Source organism: Protopterus annectens, chromosome 2.part1, assembly GCF_019279795.1.
Source record: "Protopterus annectens isolate FY-2018-M chromosome 2.part1, PAN1.0, whole genome shotgun sequence".
Classification (NCBI taxonomy): domain Eukaryota; kingdom Metazoa; phylum Chordata; order Ceratodontiformes; family Protopteridae; genus Protopterus; species Protopterus annectens.
In genome coordinates, this window is record NC_056729.1 from 852,473,743 (window position 1) to 852,491,585 (window position 17,843).

A 17,843-nucleotide genomic window follows, 5' to 3' on the forward strand; every position below is an offset into this window, starting at 1 on the left:
CCCAGGTGTGTATGAAAAATGGCTGTCGAGAAGAGTTGTCCCAGCAAGAAATCAAAGATCCTGGTCTTAGTTTCTTTTTTTTTAATATAACAATACTGACTTTATTTAAGAACTATTCTTTAATCAATTCCTAATGACAAAACAATAGCCAGTCAACAATAAAAGACGACATTGACTTTTGTAACCTACACTCGTTATCATAATACTCTTGCTAGGCTACAGATTACTTAAGACAAGAAAACCGATTAATATTTATTGTATTCAAAAGTATTCAACCAGTCTGCAGGGAGCATTTTCCAGTGCTTAAAAGATTGTGTTTCACAACAATGCTGTTATCCTTAACCATCTCCATGCTGTGGTTGATGACCCAATTCCGTGATGGTATAGTTAACAACCAAACATTTACATTTGAGTTAGGTATGGGAATCCTTAGTGCCTATCTAATTGCATCTATAATTTTATCCAAACCTGTGCTATTATCTCACAAAACCACACCATATGCAATTAGTCTGTATCTGATTATCCAATCCTCCAACAAACTCTGTCCCCTTTTTTAACTTCTCCTTGAAAAGCATAGGGGAATATTGCAAGAAATTGAGACATTTAAAAACCTAGATCTTATCATTGGGGTAGGTAATTAATATATACAACACCCTCAACATTGCTTCTTACTCCTGCTAATTGAGTGCACAGTGTAATAATCCCTGCCACTTGTTGAACATATTCCCCACTTTTTCCAGAAATAAAGCAGTGGCATGGTTATAAAATAAATTCAGTATTACCTTTTCACTCCCAAACCATAACATCTCTTCTAATTTTTGTACTTCTACCTTGTAACCACAACACTGTCTTTGGTTTACAGATGTGCTGTATGGAAACGAATGTATGAATCTTCCCAACGTGCCCCCATGACATACCGCCATTGATCGTTTATGATCCACCAGGCATCTGTAATTGCCAAAAAGCCATTGTGCACCACCCATGACATCCATTACATAAACATTTCTTGCCCTCTCCGATCCTGCCAATAAATAATCTGATTATCTATACAAATGCTTGAGTAGGGCCTTTTTCTCAGTGGGCAGAAACATCTGTCCCTTCTCTTGCATTTGTTCTGACATGCAAAATACCTCCCGAACCAAACCTCTAACTAGCCCAGACACCAAACTCTGCAGAAAAAGCCACTTCCTTGAACTGTATGGGTTATTAATGTTTTGAAACCTAACCGGGAACCATGCAGACTTAGGCTTTTTCCTAGGTATAAAACATTGCCAACCTTTTGCTGACTAAGGGTACTCTAGCAGGTTTGGTAGTCCTAAACCACCTAGTCGGAAAGAAGCAAAAACTGTTTTCCAGAGTATACTAGGTCTTTCCCCTTACTAGACAAAGCTCTTAATTAACTTTTGCCATTCCTTTAAATATGGCACAAACACAACAAAGTTTAGTGTTGCCACCTATCAGTTTTTTTTCTGGACTGTCCGAAAATCAAATGGATTGTCCAATAGTCCGTAAAACACTTTACAGACTCTGGTATTCTGTTTCAAAACAAGAAAAAGAATATCTGAGTTTCTTAAATCAGCAGATTTACTGTTTTTTTTTTTTTTTTTTACAGAAAAAAACTAGCAAATTTGCAGGAAAAAAGGCAACTCAAATGGAAAAGAGGGCATTTCTGCTCACCTTCCGTGAGAATAGCATCATGAAGTGGGTGGGTGTGGAGAGGGGAGGAGAAGGGTGGGGTTATGGGAGGTGAGAGGGGTGTGACCTTGGCCTAGTTTTGGCCACATCAAAAGGTGTCAGACCCTCCAAGGGATAAATGTGTAATGATAAACAGAATATTGGGAAGGAATGACATTTTAACTATCTGTAGTTGACTCAAGGAGGTTAAGTTGAGCTCATTCATGGTTCTACTTTTAATGAAGTAAAATCATGGATAGTGGGTTGGCATTTAAATGACTCACACAAGACATATTCATATCCAGCCAGGTTCCACAATATTCCACCCTAGACACTATCTTGCAGGGTAAGAAGTCCTAACTGAAATCACTGTTGCAGTATTACTGACATATGGGTTTGTCACCACTTACGTCCAGCTAGGGTATCAAAGCTTTACCTTCCCTAGGTCGTACATCCAACACATGACCTCAACTGTTGTGTTGGGGTATGGATATAAGAGTGTGGATCCCCAGACTGTCTTGCCCATTAGCCTAAATGTTTGTGCATTTGTCGGACTGATTGCTGTTTGGTTGTTGGTACCTGTGCTTCGATCATTTACCTGATAATTGTCCCATTGAGGAACCTTCCTTTTTACTTACGCTATTTTGTTGAAAATTGTTAGATGTCAGCTGGAGTAAGTGGAAGTGTGGTATGCAGATTCCATGCAAGGGCATGAATACCAAAATTCTCCCACTCCTATAATTTTACTTTCACTGGATGTGCCGAGGGAAGGAGCTTTGTCTTAGTCATGTTCAACCTCAAGGCTGATGCCCTCGCAAAGTCATGAAATATATTCATAATGTTTGCTACACTAATCTGAGGTAAGGCCAACCAGACAACACAAACATCTGCAGTCCAGGATGCCAAAATAGATGACAACAGTGTTACTGAAATAGCATTATCATTGTTAGGATTTCAGAAATCCATCCAAGGCTGTCATGGCTATAACAAACAATCAGGGAGAAGAAGGTTAGTGTCAGTTTTTAGGTAAATGTTTTGCTGCTTGGTGGAGACTCTAGTACCAGTTCAAGAATAACAGGAAACGAAGGATGAGATGCCCTTTTACAAGCAGTTGCCATAGACTTTACCCATTTTCACATTTTTAAAATGTTGTTTTTCTCTTGTCCTGCTGATCATCTAGGCCTCACTACAAATTCACTCATTTGTTCCCCATTACAGGAACAGAAGTGGGTCACAATGCAGCCTTGTGGTAATTTTCATTTACTGACCCAACCCTTCACCAACACCTGATGTGCACATGCTCAGACACAAGGGCCAACTCTGCCTTCTCCATGACGATACAGCTTCCCTCACATGCTCCATAAAGGGCACCCCACTGACAAGGTTTGACGGAACCAATTTCAGGGCACATAATCTGCATGCAAAGCACTTGTGTTCCCTTAGGTGGTAGCATTATAGCCGGTTGGTTCACTTCCCTTTCATGGAGGAATGAGCTGATGCCTACCAGTCACTTCTGCTGTCATTTACTGGCTCCTTCAGCACCATGGATGCTGGTTGATCTTGAGTCATCTGGGTTATAGTTATGGCTTTTACCACATGCTATAGAGTCAACTGTATCTCTTCTTGTTTTGACTGGAAAATATTTGCTGAGAAATTTGTGACCACATGGCACAGGGGTAGTCCTCGGGCAGAATAGTTGCCAGCTTCTGAAGTAGGTATCCTAATCAAAAGAAATAGGGAGTTCCCCTCTTTTAAATTCAAACTATGAGGAGGAAGTCTTAGCAGATTTTGAATTGGTTTCTTTGGCCTTAGAATAACAGTGAGACCATTTCACCATGCTGCCCTGCTGATGGCATCTTCTGCAGAAATTTTAATTATATGTGAGAGAATTTCTAGTGTCATAGTCTGATAAAAGTATCTTGGGCTAGGGACTGCTAAGCTTACTTGAAGGACTCAATACCCTTTCTAGTAACAAGAAAAGAAGGCGGTTTGCCTATTTTGGTTGAAAAAATGTGCATGTCCTTTACACTGTTAGTATGGAACCAAGGGATATCCTCTTGCATTCAGACATTTCCAAAATACATTAATGGCCCATTGATAATCCTCCCATGAATAAAACTGTATTTGTTATCCCCACCTCCATCCCAGAGCTCAGGAACCAGTGGATGGTTGGTCCTGAGAAAGTTTTGAATAGATCAGACTCTGAAGGATGGTCACAGCAAACTTTGCCTGGCCCTGAATGCATGACCTAGGGGGTAATATTTGGAGAAGGTATGGACTGGTTACATAGGCAGTTGTTCCAAACTGGACTAAGATTTAACACCCCTGGTAGCTGCTGTATCTCTATTGGAATGTGCCTTAATGTAGCCTAGAAGGGCTTTGCCATGAAAGGAGTAGCAAAAACAGATTGTGTTTTAGCCATATAGATACAGTCTGCTTGTTCACAGGCTTACCCCTCCTTTCACTTTGCATACAAGACAAACACTGTCATAATTTAGGGAGGACAGAAAGATAGAGAAAAAACCTAGTCAGTGAATGACAGTCCACATGGCAACCATTTTGGTACATAAGAAGTTAAAAAAATTATAAGAAACACTTGGAGTAATCCTGATGTATTATTAGTACCTTAGATGTCCTTATGTGGTGAAATGCTTTTTGAGCTAAAGGGTGTAGTTTGGGTGTAGGATGCCATGTTTGTATGGTGAAAGCGCTTAGTCTTGGATTAAAGGTTCACCTGTCTACCTTGGCTTCAGTGTGCAGTGGTCCGAATTGTGTGATTAGTTACTGTGTTAAACCCTGGTTGGGTTTTTCTTTCTTTTAGTTTTCCTTTAGAGTCATTGAAAAGGCTCCGACTAGTTACTTGCATTTTTATTCTGGACAGCAACAGTGATCCTGTGCTGTCTGTTGATACTTCTAGGACCAGCAGTAATAGGCAGTATTGCATTCAGTAGAACTTTTCCACTCAGCAGAAGCTGGGGTGCTGTTAAAAGATGATGTTGGTATTACCACAAGAATGTGATGCACCATTGCACGACTGATGTCAGCAGTCCTGGTGCTCTCCTCTCGCTCCTTAGTACATGCAGCTGACTCCTTTCCAGGGGGTAGCTGGTGTGGCGATCTCTCTCTGTCCAGCAGTGATGGACTGGATGTAGAGTAGGAAGTCTGGTATGTCCATTCTTTGCACTTTTTTCTGTCTTGAACCACTAGGTTCCTTTCACCTCTGTGATAATCTCTGCAGCCAGTGTAGCCACATCCTAGGAGGCCTTCAGCATTCTCCATGAAGGAGACATTTTTATCTACTTGACAGCTGGCAGTGGAGGTTGGACGTTTTCTTCAAGTTCTTTATGGTGATAAAAAGACATTTAGCCAATTTTGGATCTAAGCATACTAAACCTTTAAAATTCCAAAAGTAAAGTTCTGTGTTGCCTCTGTTCAGTGCTTTTCTCCCCTCTTTTACACAGAAGAGAATGTATGTACTTTTTGGACCTGCAGCACACTTGAGTACACCATGACAAAAAGTGTTTCAATGATTACTTACTCCTCTGTGTAGAGTTAGTCATTTCCATTTCCAGTCTACCTGAAATGCATCGCCATGATGGTAGCAAGAGTTTGCTTTGAGCCATCTGTGTTACTTTACCTGGATGAATTGCTTTTAGTGGCCAACAGCACTGACATTCCAGGCCAGAAATTCCCCTTTGGCTTTCTCCTAGTCCCCAAAGGTTATTGTAATGAAGGTAAAATCTTAATTCATTGTTTTTTAATCCAAATTCATGAAAGACCTCTTGGGACTCTGTGTTTAGGAGTATGCAAATACCGTGACTCTCACTGTAGGCTTAAGCTTGTGCCTCCACAGAACTGAGTGAATGAAGCTATTCTAAGTCAAGGAGTGATTCAGCAGTTGTCTGTACTCAATGTTCACAGGATGAGTGCTCTTTAGTCTAATCTCCACATGTGGTTAGTGACCTTAAGAAGTTGTTCTCTTGCTCTGTGAAGGGGATATTTTCCCTCATTTTGCTCTTTTGTTGCTGTTTCTGTAAGAGGAATTCTTTCTTGAATGAGGCCAGATGGTCTTTTGTATTCCCATTCTGTGCATCTGTTGGGAACCCCTCGGGTGCATCTCTGTTGGTGTTTTGGCTGCAACCCAAACTCTGCTGCGTTCTTGATTTGTGAGGGAGGAGTAGTGGCCTTTCTGTTTTCAGGAGGAGAATGTGTAGGTTAGTCATCCCCACTCCTCACTAGAATTTAAGTGCTTTCATCCATTTCTTGATATTAGTATCTCTACCGTCTAGACTGTATTGTTGGGGTTCCATAATATCTTTGGGAACATTTTTTGAACTGCTTTAACTTCACATATTACACTGTGACATGGATACACATATGTTATAAAAAAGAAAAAACATTGCAAAGATTTGTTTCCGTTTCATACATTGTACATTTATGGTTTCTTTCATAACCATTAATCTGATGATATCATTTTCATTCATTCCTCAACTGTTGAGTTCGGATCCGATCCTCGGATCCGACTTTGCCGCTTCTTCAAGAACATAGACACTGAAATTCTTGAGCTCCTTCCTTTACACGTAATGCCCTAGTCACCTTACATACCTCAGATCTTGCTTGCTGCCATAGTGTTCTGATGTGGTCACTGAATTTTCAAGTGAGCTTTTAACAGTTTTGTGAGTTTGTTGCTTTGCTATATATTTCTAATAATTTTTATGTCTTTCATTCTCTTTCCTCCCTTTAACCCTAGTTACTTCTAAGGTTTCATCCTCTTTCCCTTTTACTCTTCTTCAATACCATCGCTGGTATCCTGTCCCTGTGTTGTACTATTTAATGCACCTTTTTTATTTACCATTGTTGGTAATTTCTTTTTCCTATTAAAAGAAAAAAAATTCTAACTTGCTTATTTGTTTCTGCTTTATGATGTCTGACAAACTTTCATTGTTTAAAAAAGTGTGGCCTACAGCTGCAAAATACCCAATTCAGACACACATTCCAAGTGCATGTATTGTTTAGGGCCTTCCCACCTGGACTTCAGCTGTGGTAAATTTAAAGGGTTTCATACCCGTGCCTTAATCGACCGTAAAAAAAAGTTGATTATTAAGGGCTTGTTGCCCTCTAAACCTGCATCTACAGCTTATGGGGCTCAAGCCCCAAAAAGATTAGACAAAAAAGGAGATGATCTTACAAAAGAATCTTGGAAGAGATTAATGGATCCGATAACATCTGTTGCTTTGGCTCTGTAATCAGAACCTCCTCTTAAATGAGCCAAAAAGTTGGATCTGACGGCTTCAGATCCAAAGCCTAGATTCAATAAATCATCATTGATCCATTCAATTCAGTTATTGCCAGATCTAATCACCTCTCAGGTACCATTGGCTTTTCTGGCACAGTGTCCTCGGCACCACTCAAGGCCCTCATCCACGATCTCATCCATTCAGTCTTCCAAATGACTAATCAAAGCAGATGTGGACAAAATGATGACGTTTCTCATGATGCAGATACAAATGGGAGTTCTTCCAGCTGTGACCCCCATTGTGTCTGGAGACCCTTGTTAGTACTATACCTCTGCTGTTAGCTCCTCCTCCTGTCTGACCTTCGGTTTCGAAGCCATCGGATCTGAAAGTGCCCGAGTCTGCCTCAGATCCAAAATGTCAGCATCTTCGACTCCAATATTGCCTTTGAGTTGTCTGGTGCCAAGTACTTTGGAGCCGGATGACTCTCAGAGCTGTAGCATCAGTGCTGGCTCTGGGTGTTGGATTTGACTCCAAGGATGTCGGAGCCATCTCTAGCCCTCAGAGCTTTGGTGCTGGGCAGCTTGGCTCCAACTCCCTCCTCAAGTAGTTGACCTTCGGGGTGAAGGGATCAGATGTTTTTTATGCCTAAACGAAAGTTAGCAGCAAACCAAATAACAGCAATCCAAGACCAGGAAGCAGAGCAGCAGAAAATACTGAATGTAAATCAACGTCCTTTATTTTAAAGAAACCACTTGATAAAGCTCAGAATTATCTGAGTGAAAGCGCTTGTGGTAAAAGTTTGTTTGTGGTTTCTTTAAAATAAAGGACGTTGATTTACATTCAGTATTTTCTGCTGCTCTGCTTCCTGGTCTTGGATTGCTGTTATTTGTTTTTTATGCCTGCCTTATCAGATCCATCTGTGTCTCTCTGTCTCAGGTATTCTGCCTTCAGGGTAGTGGAATGAGCCTTCTCTGTTCCCAGAATTCATACTTCTCTTCCTCCTTTGGCTGACACTCCCCATTCCCTTCAATTCTGCATCCAGAGCCTCATTTATCAGTTCCACTGAGGCAGCCAGCTCGAACCAGTCTCTAGACCACCCAGCAGGTTATATGAGGATGTTCCTTGAAAGAAGTGTAAAAGGAGCCACTTAGACTGTCCACAAGAGCCTTTCACCAAGGACATTATTTAGCCTGTCACCAAGGACATTATTTTTGATGGTGGAGAAGAGTCCCACAGATCACCACCCAATGATGTTTCATTTGGAGACATCTTAGAACTCGTAAAACAAAGGGGTGATTGGTCCCCCGATAACCCTTCCTAAGAGGAGTCTGTGTTCCGTCTCTCGATGAGTGGAAGGAGCCTGATACAATTGAGCCTATCCCTAAGAGACCAGAAAGTATCCTGGCACCACCTAAGGATAGAACACATTGGAGTAAAGGAGTACCCGTTGATGCCACGGTCGTAGGAACTGGCAGAGCAAAGTTCCTCTATGCACCCCTCTAACAGGGAGTCTAGGGTGCTGGACAGTTTTGGGAAGAGTGTTTGTGCTCCAGCGACTTTCACTTTTAGCTTACTGAATTATTGAAGACATTTTACGAGACTTCAGAGGGATTTGATTAAAGAACTTTCCAAATCCTTCTCTGGGACCACATCCTTCGAGGTAGAGAATACTGTTTCCTTGCAGTTGGCTTCCCTTCAGACTATTTCAAATTCATCCGTGAGGCTCATGTCCCACACAGGTGAAGGTACCTCAAGGGCAGCAGGTTCAAGCATTTCCATCAGAAGGCATGCCTACATGGACTTGTGCGACTTTGCAGATCCCTTCAAATCTTCTTTCATCACCTCTTCCTTTGACGGAACCTCCTTATTTGGCTCCAAAGTAAAAGACATGCTCTCTAAGTTTGAGCAGGAAGAGAAAACCCTGTCTGCTGTGGGTGTACATTTTTCGACCCCTGGCTCTCGGTGGACCTTTTGTGGGAACCAACGAGGTGGACGGAAAATGTTCAAAAACGTCAAGGGTTCCTCTCAAGATCCATGTGGAGGTACTTCCCTCAGGGGCAGGGGGGGGAACTCAAATGGAAGATGCCACTTCTGTGACAGAGGTGGTCCACATAATTTGGGATCTAGGGATACTTTCATCTGAGGGATATCCTATTAGCGCTCCTGAAAGGAGGCCCAACTGTCCATCTCTGGAGGCAGTTGGGGGTTGTTTATCCATGCAACAGAGAGTCTGGCTAGAAATTACAAAAGATTCACGGGTGCAGAGGATAATATCCAGAGGTTGTATAACAACATTTTTCCATCCACCCCTGCTAGTATCAAACAAAATCTTCAGTGTTCCACCCAGTCAGAGAAAAGCAGCAAAACTAGAAATAAACAAGCTGCTAGAAAGAAAGTCATCCAGGAGGTTCCCCTGACCAGAAAGAGTACAGAACTTATTTAAGATTCTTTTCAGTGCCAAAAAAGATGGAGGACTGGAGACCAGTCTTGGATTTCAGAAAATTAAATTGAACGGTTCGGCATGCAGAGTTCCGGATGGTCACGATTCAGTCCATTCTTCTGTTTCTCCACAAGGACAACTGGATGTGCTCAATAAATCTTCAGGATGTATGCCATCACATCAAAATTAACAGACGATCCAGAAGATATATATGCTTCCAGCTTGGAGCCAGTCTTTACCAATTCAGAGCACTGCTCTTTGTTCTCACCACAAACCCCAGGGTTTTTACCAAGTGCATGGCATTAGTTGCGGCTCACTTGAGACTGCAGGGATTCCGAGTGTTTCCATATCAGGATGACTGGCTCCTGACCACTCCAACTAGACATCAACTAATTTAAACACGGGACTACTTACTTCAGATATGTTTTTTTCTGGGGATTTCTGTCAATTACAACAAATCTTAACTCAGTCCAACTCTGACTCTGGAATTCATCTGTGTTCTGTTCAGTAGCATCTCTCCCTTTTGTCTTGAATTCAAACAGTTCAGTCCCAGGCCAAAAAGATCATTCAAAGTTCTTCTCCTTCAGCTCGTCTGATACTCCAAGCATTGGCATCAGTGTCAGCGGCAGCCACTGTTGTACCACTGGCAAGGTACCATATGAGGACCCTTCAGTAGACGGTCCCATCTCAGTATCCAGTCATGTCGAAATAATGCAACCTTGCAAGAACTACCTTCTGTGGTGGATCTTTGTTCTCCCTTAACCTAAGACCATAGTGACCATGAAACGCACCTCAGATCGGAGGGTGGGGTACTTCATAGGAAGGACTGTCTAAGGCACACAGCCCCCAGAAGAGGCCAACACGCATATCAGTGTCCTGGAGATGAGAGTTGTCCTCCTAGAGTTGCAGGCCTTCCAAGATTATCTCCCAACCAGGACTATTGTGATTTAGATGGACAAATGTGTCCGTGGTCTTGGTATATCAGCAAACAAGGGGAAACCAGATCTCACTCCCTTTGTCAAGAAGCTATGAGAGTATGGCAGTGAGCAATCTCATCCAATAGCTTTCTCATAGCAATGCAAATTCTGGGTAAGTTCAACATGCTTGCAGACAAGTTAAGCAGGTCTATTTTAATGCCTTATGAGTGGTCACTCAACATGAAGGTGATGAAGAGGATTTTCCATCGATGGGGCCAACCATGCTGTGATCTCTTTGCTTCTCATCTCAATAACAAGTGCAGCAGGTTCTTTGCCCTGATCCTTCCAGTGGGGAAGTCCCTGAAAGAAATGCAACTTCACACCTGGCCCCCTGGTCTCCTGTATGCATACCCCCTAATTCTCCTCATTCCCAAATTTCCCCAGAAAACATCTCAATTGAAGAGCACTGCTGTATTTATTGCACCCTATTTGCACCTCGGCAGATCTGATTTCCCTTCCTTTGGCCTAATCTTCTACACCTGCGCTGGATTCTGTATCCAGCTCTAGACCTCCTGTCTCAGCCGACACATGGCTCATCCAGACATTTCAGGCCTCAAGTTCACTGCATGGTTTCTCAAGTTCTGTTGATTGCAAGATGGCCTAGGCTATCCCTCCCCTGTTCATCACATCATTTCATCATCCCACAAAGCTTCCACAAGAAAAATTTATAAAAGTAAATGGAAAAGATTTGATTTTTGGACACATGACCCAGCCATTGGGGATGCACAAACCAGTGCATTTCTTTGTGCCGGTCCCAAGCCCAGATAAATGGGGAGGGTTGCGTCAGGAAGGGCATCCGGCATAAAAAGTCTGCCACATCACTTATGGCACAAAAATTTCATATTTCCATACCGGATCGGTCGAGGTCCGGGTTAACGACTGCCACCAGTACTGTTAGCCAACAGGGTGCTGGCAGAAATTGGGCTACTGTTGGCCGAAGGAGAAGAGGAGGGCAAAGGCATGCCTGAAGGCAGGAAGAGAGGAGGAAGGTTAGGAGTGTAGCAGTGAGGGTAGGAACTTTGAATGTTGGCAGTATGACTGGTATAGGAAGAGAGCTAGCTGATATGATGGAGAGAAGGAAGGTTGATATATTGTGCGTGCAAGAGACCAGATGGAAGGGAAGTAAGGTCAGGTGTTTAGGAAACGGGTGCAAATTGTTCTATCATGGTCTGGATGGTAGGAGAAATGGGGTAGGCGTTATACTAAAGGAACAATATGCCAAGAGTGTTTTAGACGTGAAGAGAGTGTCTGACAGAGTGATGTTTATGAAGCTTGAAATTGATGGTGTAATGATGAATGTTTGTTAGTGCATATGCTCCACAAGTTGGGTGTGCGATGGATGAGAAAGAGAAATTTTGGAGCGAGTTGGATGAAGTTGTGGTGAGTGTACCCAAGGGTGAGGGACTAGTGATTGGAGTGGACTTTAATGGGCATGTTGGTGAAGTGAACAGAGGGGATGAGGAAGTGATGGGTAGGTATGGTGTTAAGGAGAGGAATGCAGAAGGTCAGATGATTGTGGATTTTGCGAAAAGGATGGACATGGCTGTGGTGAATACGTATTTTAAGAAGAGGGAGGAGCATAGGGTGACGTACAAGAGTGGAGGAAGATGCACACAGGTGGATTATATCCTATGTAGGAGGGTCAGTCTGAAGGAGATTGGAGACTGTAAAGTGGTGGCAGCATAGAATGGTGGTCTGTAGGATGACGTTGGTGATCAAGAAGAGGAGGAGGAGTGTGAAAGCAGTGCCAAGGATTAAATGGTGGAAGTTAAAAAAGGGTGATTGTGAAGTGGAGTGTAGGGAAGAGTTAAGATAAGCACTGGGAGGCAGTCGAGAGTTACCGAATAGCTGGGTAAGGGATACTGCTAGAAAGGTGCTTGGTGTGACATCTGCACAGAGGAAGGAAGACAAGGAGACCTGGTGGTGGAATGAGGAAGTACAGGAGAGTATACAGAGGAAGAGGCTGGCGAAGAAGAAGTGGGATTGTCAAAGAGATGAAGAAAGTAGACATGAGTATAAGGAGATAAGGCGCATGGCAAAGAGAGAGGTGGCGAAAGCTAAGGATAAGGCGTATGGAGAGTTGTATGATAGATTGGACACTAAAGAGGGAGAAAAGAACCTGTACCGATTGGCTAGACAGAGGGACAGAGCTGGGGAAGATGTGCAGCAAGTAAGGGTGATAAAGGATAGTGAGGGAAAGGTACTCACAGGAGAGGAGTGTGTGTTGAGTAGATGGAAAGAGTATTTTGAGAGGCTGATGAATGAAGAGAATGAGAGAGCGAGAGAAGGTTGGATGATGTGGGGATAGTGAATCAGGAAGTGAAAACGATTAGCAAGGAGGAAGTAAGGACAGCTATGAAGAGGATAAAGAATGGAAAGGCTGTTGGCCTAGATGACATACCCAATGGAAGCATGGAGGTGCTTAGGATTAATGGCAGTGTAATTTTTAACTAGATTGTTTAATGACATTTTGGAAAGTCAGAGGATGCCTGAGGAGTGGAGAAAGTGGTTTGGTACCTATCTTTAAGAATAAGAGTGATGTGCAGAGCTGCAGTAACTACAGAGAGATAAAACTGATCAGTCACAGCTTGAAGTTGTGGGAAAGAGTAGTAGAAGCTAGGTTAAGAAGGGAGGTGATGATTAGTGATCAGCAGTATGGTTTCATGCCAGGAAAGAGCACTACAGATGCAATGTTTGCTCTGAGTGTGTTATTGGAGAAATACAGAGAAGGTCAGAAGGAGTTGCATTGTGTCTTTGTAGACTTGGAGAAAGCATATGACAAGGTGCCTAGAGAAGAGATGTGGTATTGTATGAGGAAGTCGGAAGTGGCAGAGAAGTATGTAAGAGTGGTGCAGGATATGTACGAGGGTAGTGTGACAGTGGTGAGGACTGCAGTGGGAGTGACAGATCCGTTTAAAGTGGAGGTGGGATTACATCAGGGATCTGCTCTGAGTCCTTTCTTATTTGCAGTAGTGAGATCAGACAGGAGGCCCCATGGACTATGATGTTTGCAGATGACATTGTGATCTGTAGTGAGAGTAGAAATCAGGTTGAGGAGACACTGAAGAGGTGGAGATGTGCTCTAGAGAGCAGAGGAATGAAGGTAAGCAGGGCTAAGACGGAATATATGTGTGTAAATGAGAGGGAGGGTAGAGGAATGGTGAGGATGCAGGGAGTAGAGTTGGTAACGGTGGACGAGTTTAAGTACTTGGGATCACCAGTTCAGAGTAATGGTGAATGTGGAAGAGAGGTGAAGAATAGAGTACAGGCAGGGTGGAATGGGTGGAGAAGAGTGTCAGGAGTGATTTGTGACAGACTGGTACCAGTAAGAGTGAAAGGGAAGGTCTACAAGAGGGTAGTGAGACCAGCTATGTTATATGGGTTGGAGACAGTGGCATTGACAAAAATACAGGAATCAGAGCTGGATGTGGCAGAGTTAAAGATGTTAAGATTTGTACTCAGTGTGACTAGGATGGATAGGATTAGGAGTCAGTATATTAGAGCGTCATCTCATGTTGGGCAGTTTGGAGACAAAGCAAGAGACGAGATTGCGTTGGTTTGGACATGTGCTGAAGGAGGGATGATGGGTATATTGGGAAAAAGATGCTAAGGATGGAGCTGCCAGGTAAGAAGAAAAGAGGAAGGCCTAAGATAAGGTTTATGGACGTGGTGAGAGAGGACATGCAGGGGGTTGGTGTGACAGAGCAAGATGCAGAGGATAGGAAGAAATGGAAAGAGATGATCCGCTGTGGCGACCCCTAACGGGAAAAGCCGAAAGATGATGATGACACATGAAAAGAATCTAGACCCCTTTTCACCGTTGATTTCTAAGGTTCTTGACTTTTTAGCTACAATTTTCAGAGAAGGTTCTACCACCTCAACTGTTAGAAAAATTTGCATCCATTTCCAACTTTCATATGAGAGTAAATAACTGTACTTTAGCTTCCTTCAAGCTTTGCAAATCCATTCTCAGAGGGACATGTCTACTTAGACATCCTTTAAAGGATCCTACTTCCCTTTGGGTGTAAATATTTTACGGGCCTTAATCCAACCCTCCTTTGAACCTTCGGCTAAGTGTGAATTAAAAGTTTTGACCTAGAAAACTGTTTTCCTAGTTGCTGTTTCTTCTGCCAGAAGAGTGGCTGAACTTCAGGCTGCGTATTCTAGACCTCCTTATTTGATTTTTTCACATGGATGGGGTATTTTTATGGACCAGTCTTTGCTTTTTACCCATGGTGTTGTCAGAATCCAAAATTAATCTGGTTATTATCCTTTCAGTTTTTTTTCCAAATTTCTCAAAGGAAAATATATGATAGTAATGCAGCTTAAAATCCCCTATTTGTTCTGCGAGTACTGCCTTGTGTTATGCAATGCCAAGATTTAATAATGTACATATGTACTGTACTGTATTTACTTATGTATGATTGCATTTGTACTCTATTACCAAATCCTTTGTTTTTGTAACTCTTGTAAAGCTTGTGTATTATATTTATCAGTCGTGTTAAGTTTCTATATTTTTCTCTGTATTAATTGTGGAGCTTTTCTCCCCAGGCCTCCACTGAAAATGGGTTTCTGACCTAGTGGACTTTCCCAGTCAACAAATGTCAATAAATAAATGTTACATCTGTTGGATGTTCATAGACAGTTACGTTGTTACATTCACAGAAGTAAAGAATTGAGGAAATCTGAACATTTTTTGTTTTCTGAATCAAAATTAAGCACACCAGTTTCTAAAGTAGCTTTAGACAAATTAATGACTGATTTGTATTACAATTATATATAAAAAAGCAGGTTTGCCTTCACCAAAACCAGCAAAAGCACATTCCATCAGGTGTGTGGCAACTTCTTTAACCTTTTTGTCTAGAACTTTTTTGGATAATATTTGTGCAGCTGCAACTTGGGCTAATCCTCGTACCTTTATTGTTCATTACAAGTTAGATATGGTCTGTAGGGGAAGAGCAGTCTTAGACTCAGCCGTGCTCAAAAATATCTTTCCTTAGACTGGCCCCTAATTTAAGTAGCTGACTACTCTGTCCCAACAGTTGAGAAATTAATGAAAATGGCAACATCAGATTAAAAAGTAATGTGCTCACCACAACTTTCCATCTGCATTGTCCATTTTCATTCTTCCTCAACTTCCATACTACGAACCCCCTACTTTGCTCTAATCTTGGAAAGATCGAAGGATGTTGAAGGAACCGTTGTTCCTTTATTTTAGCCCCAGCTTGTTATTTCCTAATTCTCCACTACTCTGTAGGCCTGTGGGCAGCAGGCTAGATCTGAGGTATATAAGGTGACTAGGGCATTGTGGGTAAGGGGAGGAGAGTTTGTGTCTATGATCTGGAAGAAGCGGCCAAGTCTGATCCAAGAATCAGATCCGAACCCAACAGTTGAGGAATGAAAGTAGACTACACGGATGGAAAGTTATGGTGAATACATAACTTTTCTTTATTCAGTTTAACATTACACAGTTTGATCAAGTCATGCCTTCAGTGAACTTTCACTCATCCTTCTCTTGAACATTATTCTACCCATATTGTTTGCACAAATTCCATTTATTTCTGTGTAATTTGTTTCTTACTTTTTGTAAGGAATCCCACCTGCAATTTCTTTTATCTCCTTTACAGCATTAGATAATTATGTTATGGCTGGTTTGGGTTTCAATTTCCATATTCTTGTAATTCCTTTTTATGGCAGCCATCAGGATTAAACTTAGTAGGGCCTTTACAGTATCTAGGCAATTCAGTTTATATATCCCAGCTCAAAAGGCATTTCCTTATCTGCAATACTTTACTCGCTCAACATTTCTGAGAAAGTACCATGTAGTGAATTTTTAAATGTGCAGACTTTCTGCATTCCCAACAAACATGTTACCAGGTACCCCTGTCTTTCCCATTACACCTGTTGAAGTCTTCTTGGGTATGCAGACACTTCCATGCAAAGTCTTTAACCTTCTAGATTTTGTGGCCTACTTGGGACGCATTCCGATGTTCTTCCAGTGTTCCTTTGTGTATTGCCTTTTCGTTCTCGTTTCTCAGTCTTGACTCTTCTGATTTGATTCTTATAGTTGTCATGCGTTATTATATATTCCATGCTAATTATCCCTTTTTTACCCAAGCTTCTGCTCTAGAATACACTGCAAAAATATTTTCAGCTTGTCAGGCTACTCAGAGTAGTCTCAAGTTGTTCCATCTGAGCATAACTTCTGACAGGCAGGTTTTCTTGAAGGGCTACCTCAGAGTCCAGAACTTTCTGTGGTGTTAGACACCATCACCAAAGCCTGGCAGTCATGGAATGCTTTTATACCTCCTTTTTTCAGTTAATTGGCTTGACGATTCTCAAGAATGGTCCCCTTATGGCAGTGCTCCCACCAGTTGTATTCCCACAATGCTTGCCACCTTTTTAATGATAAGCTTTCTGTCTTCTGCTCCTTTTTTTTCCCCGTCTAGGCACAAAGCATTGTGCCCCCTTGTAGTTTGGTCCTATCTTTTGAGACAACTTGAGAGTTTTTATTGTTGTAGTGGTGTGGGTGTGTGCTCAGTCTGGTGCCCAGTCTTAGACCCAGATATTTCATCTAAGTAAGAAAACAGCAACCTTTTGTTTCTTGGCACCTCTGAGGATGTGGGTATTGGTGCTGAGTATTAAAGTCTGTGGTTTTAGAACCATGTCATGTGTTTTTATATCTTGTCTTGGTGTCAGTGTCTTGCCTCAGGAAGCCTCAATTAGTGGTCAGTCCCTACCATGTCTTGTGTGATCCCTCGTTTTTTGTTACCCTCCTTATCACTGTTTGTAGATGTTTGCCTACAGGTATGGAAGGGGAAGCTAACCTAGTCTCCCTCTCAATTCTGTCTCATTGATTCTGCATCACTGGGTAATTCTCTTGACTATTTGGAGCAAAGAAGCAGGGTTTCTGACCCTTTTGGGCATAGAGTCTAGCTTGTTCAGAGGCCTTTCCTCTTTGTATTTTGATTCCCATTCTGAATTGCTGCACCTGATAAATGCATGCAGGTCCTAAGCCAAACTCCATGCAGAGTCTAGTAGCTCGTGTGGTGCCTGGCTGTGGTCTCATTTTACTCTTAAGGCATTTCATTTTCATAGATTTGAGTGGGCTAGTGGTCACTGAGCTGTTCTCCCATTCTTCTCCTGAAGATGCCAACAGTCTGGGAATATGGTCACTTCAAAGAGCAGGCCATCTACATCTACCACAGGGGGATCATGGTATTCTCATGCCCCTCCTCAGTGTAGCAGGTAGGTGAAGGGATGGTTGTGATTTTTCTCTTGTTTAGCTTGGTGTATTCTGGTTCCACACTCAAATTCTGTGAGCAAGGTCAGCTACCAGTCCTGTGTTGGTATAGGCCATTCTCTTGGTGGTTTTACAGTGGTGCTGTTGTCTTAAAGTAGTAGTCATGAATTTATATATTATATTGAGAAAGGATTGAGTAGTTGTGATATTATTTGTGTTAAAGTCTTGTTCAGATTTGCAGAGTAGGTAACTGTAGGCTAAGGAAATAAAAC

General features: G+C 42.2%; 1 protein-coding gene across 1 annotated transcript in view; it reads left to right on the forward strand.

Moving 5' to 3' along the window:
• The window catches only part of FAT1 (FAT atypical cadherin 1), a gene marked incomplete in the record, with an annotated part of 1,563,619 nt that overhangs the window by 1,291,866 nt on the left and 253,910 nt on the right, over positions 1–17,843 (forward strand).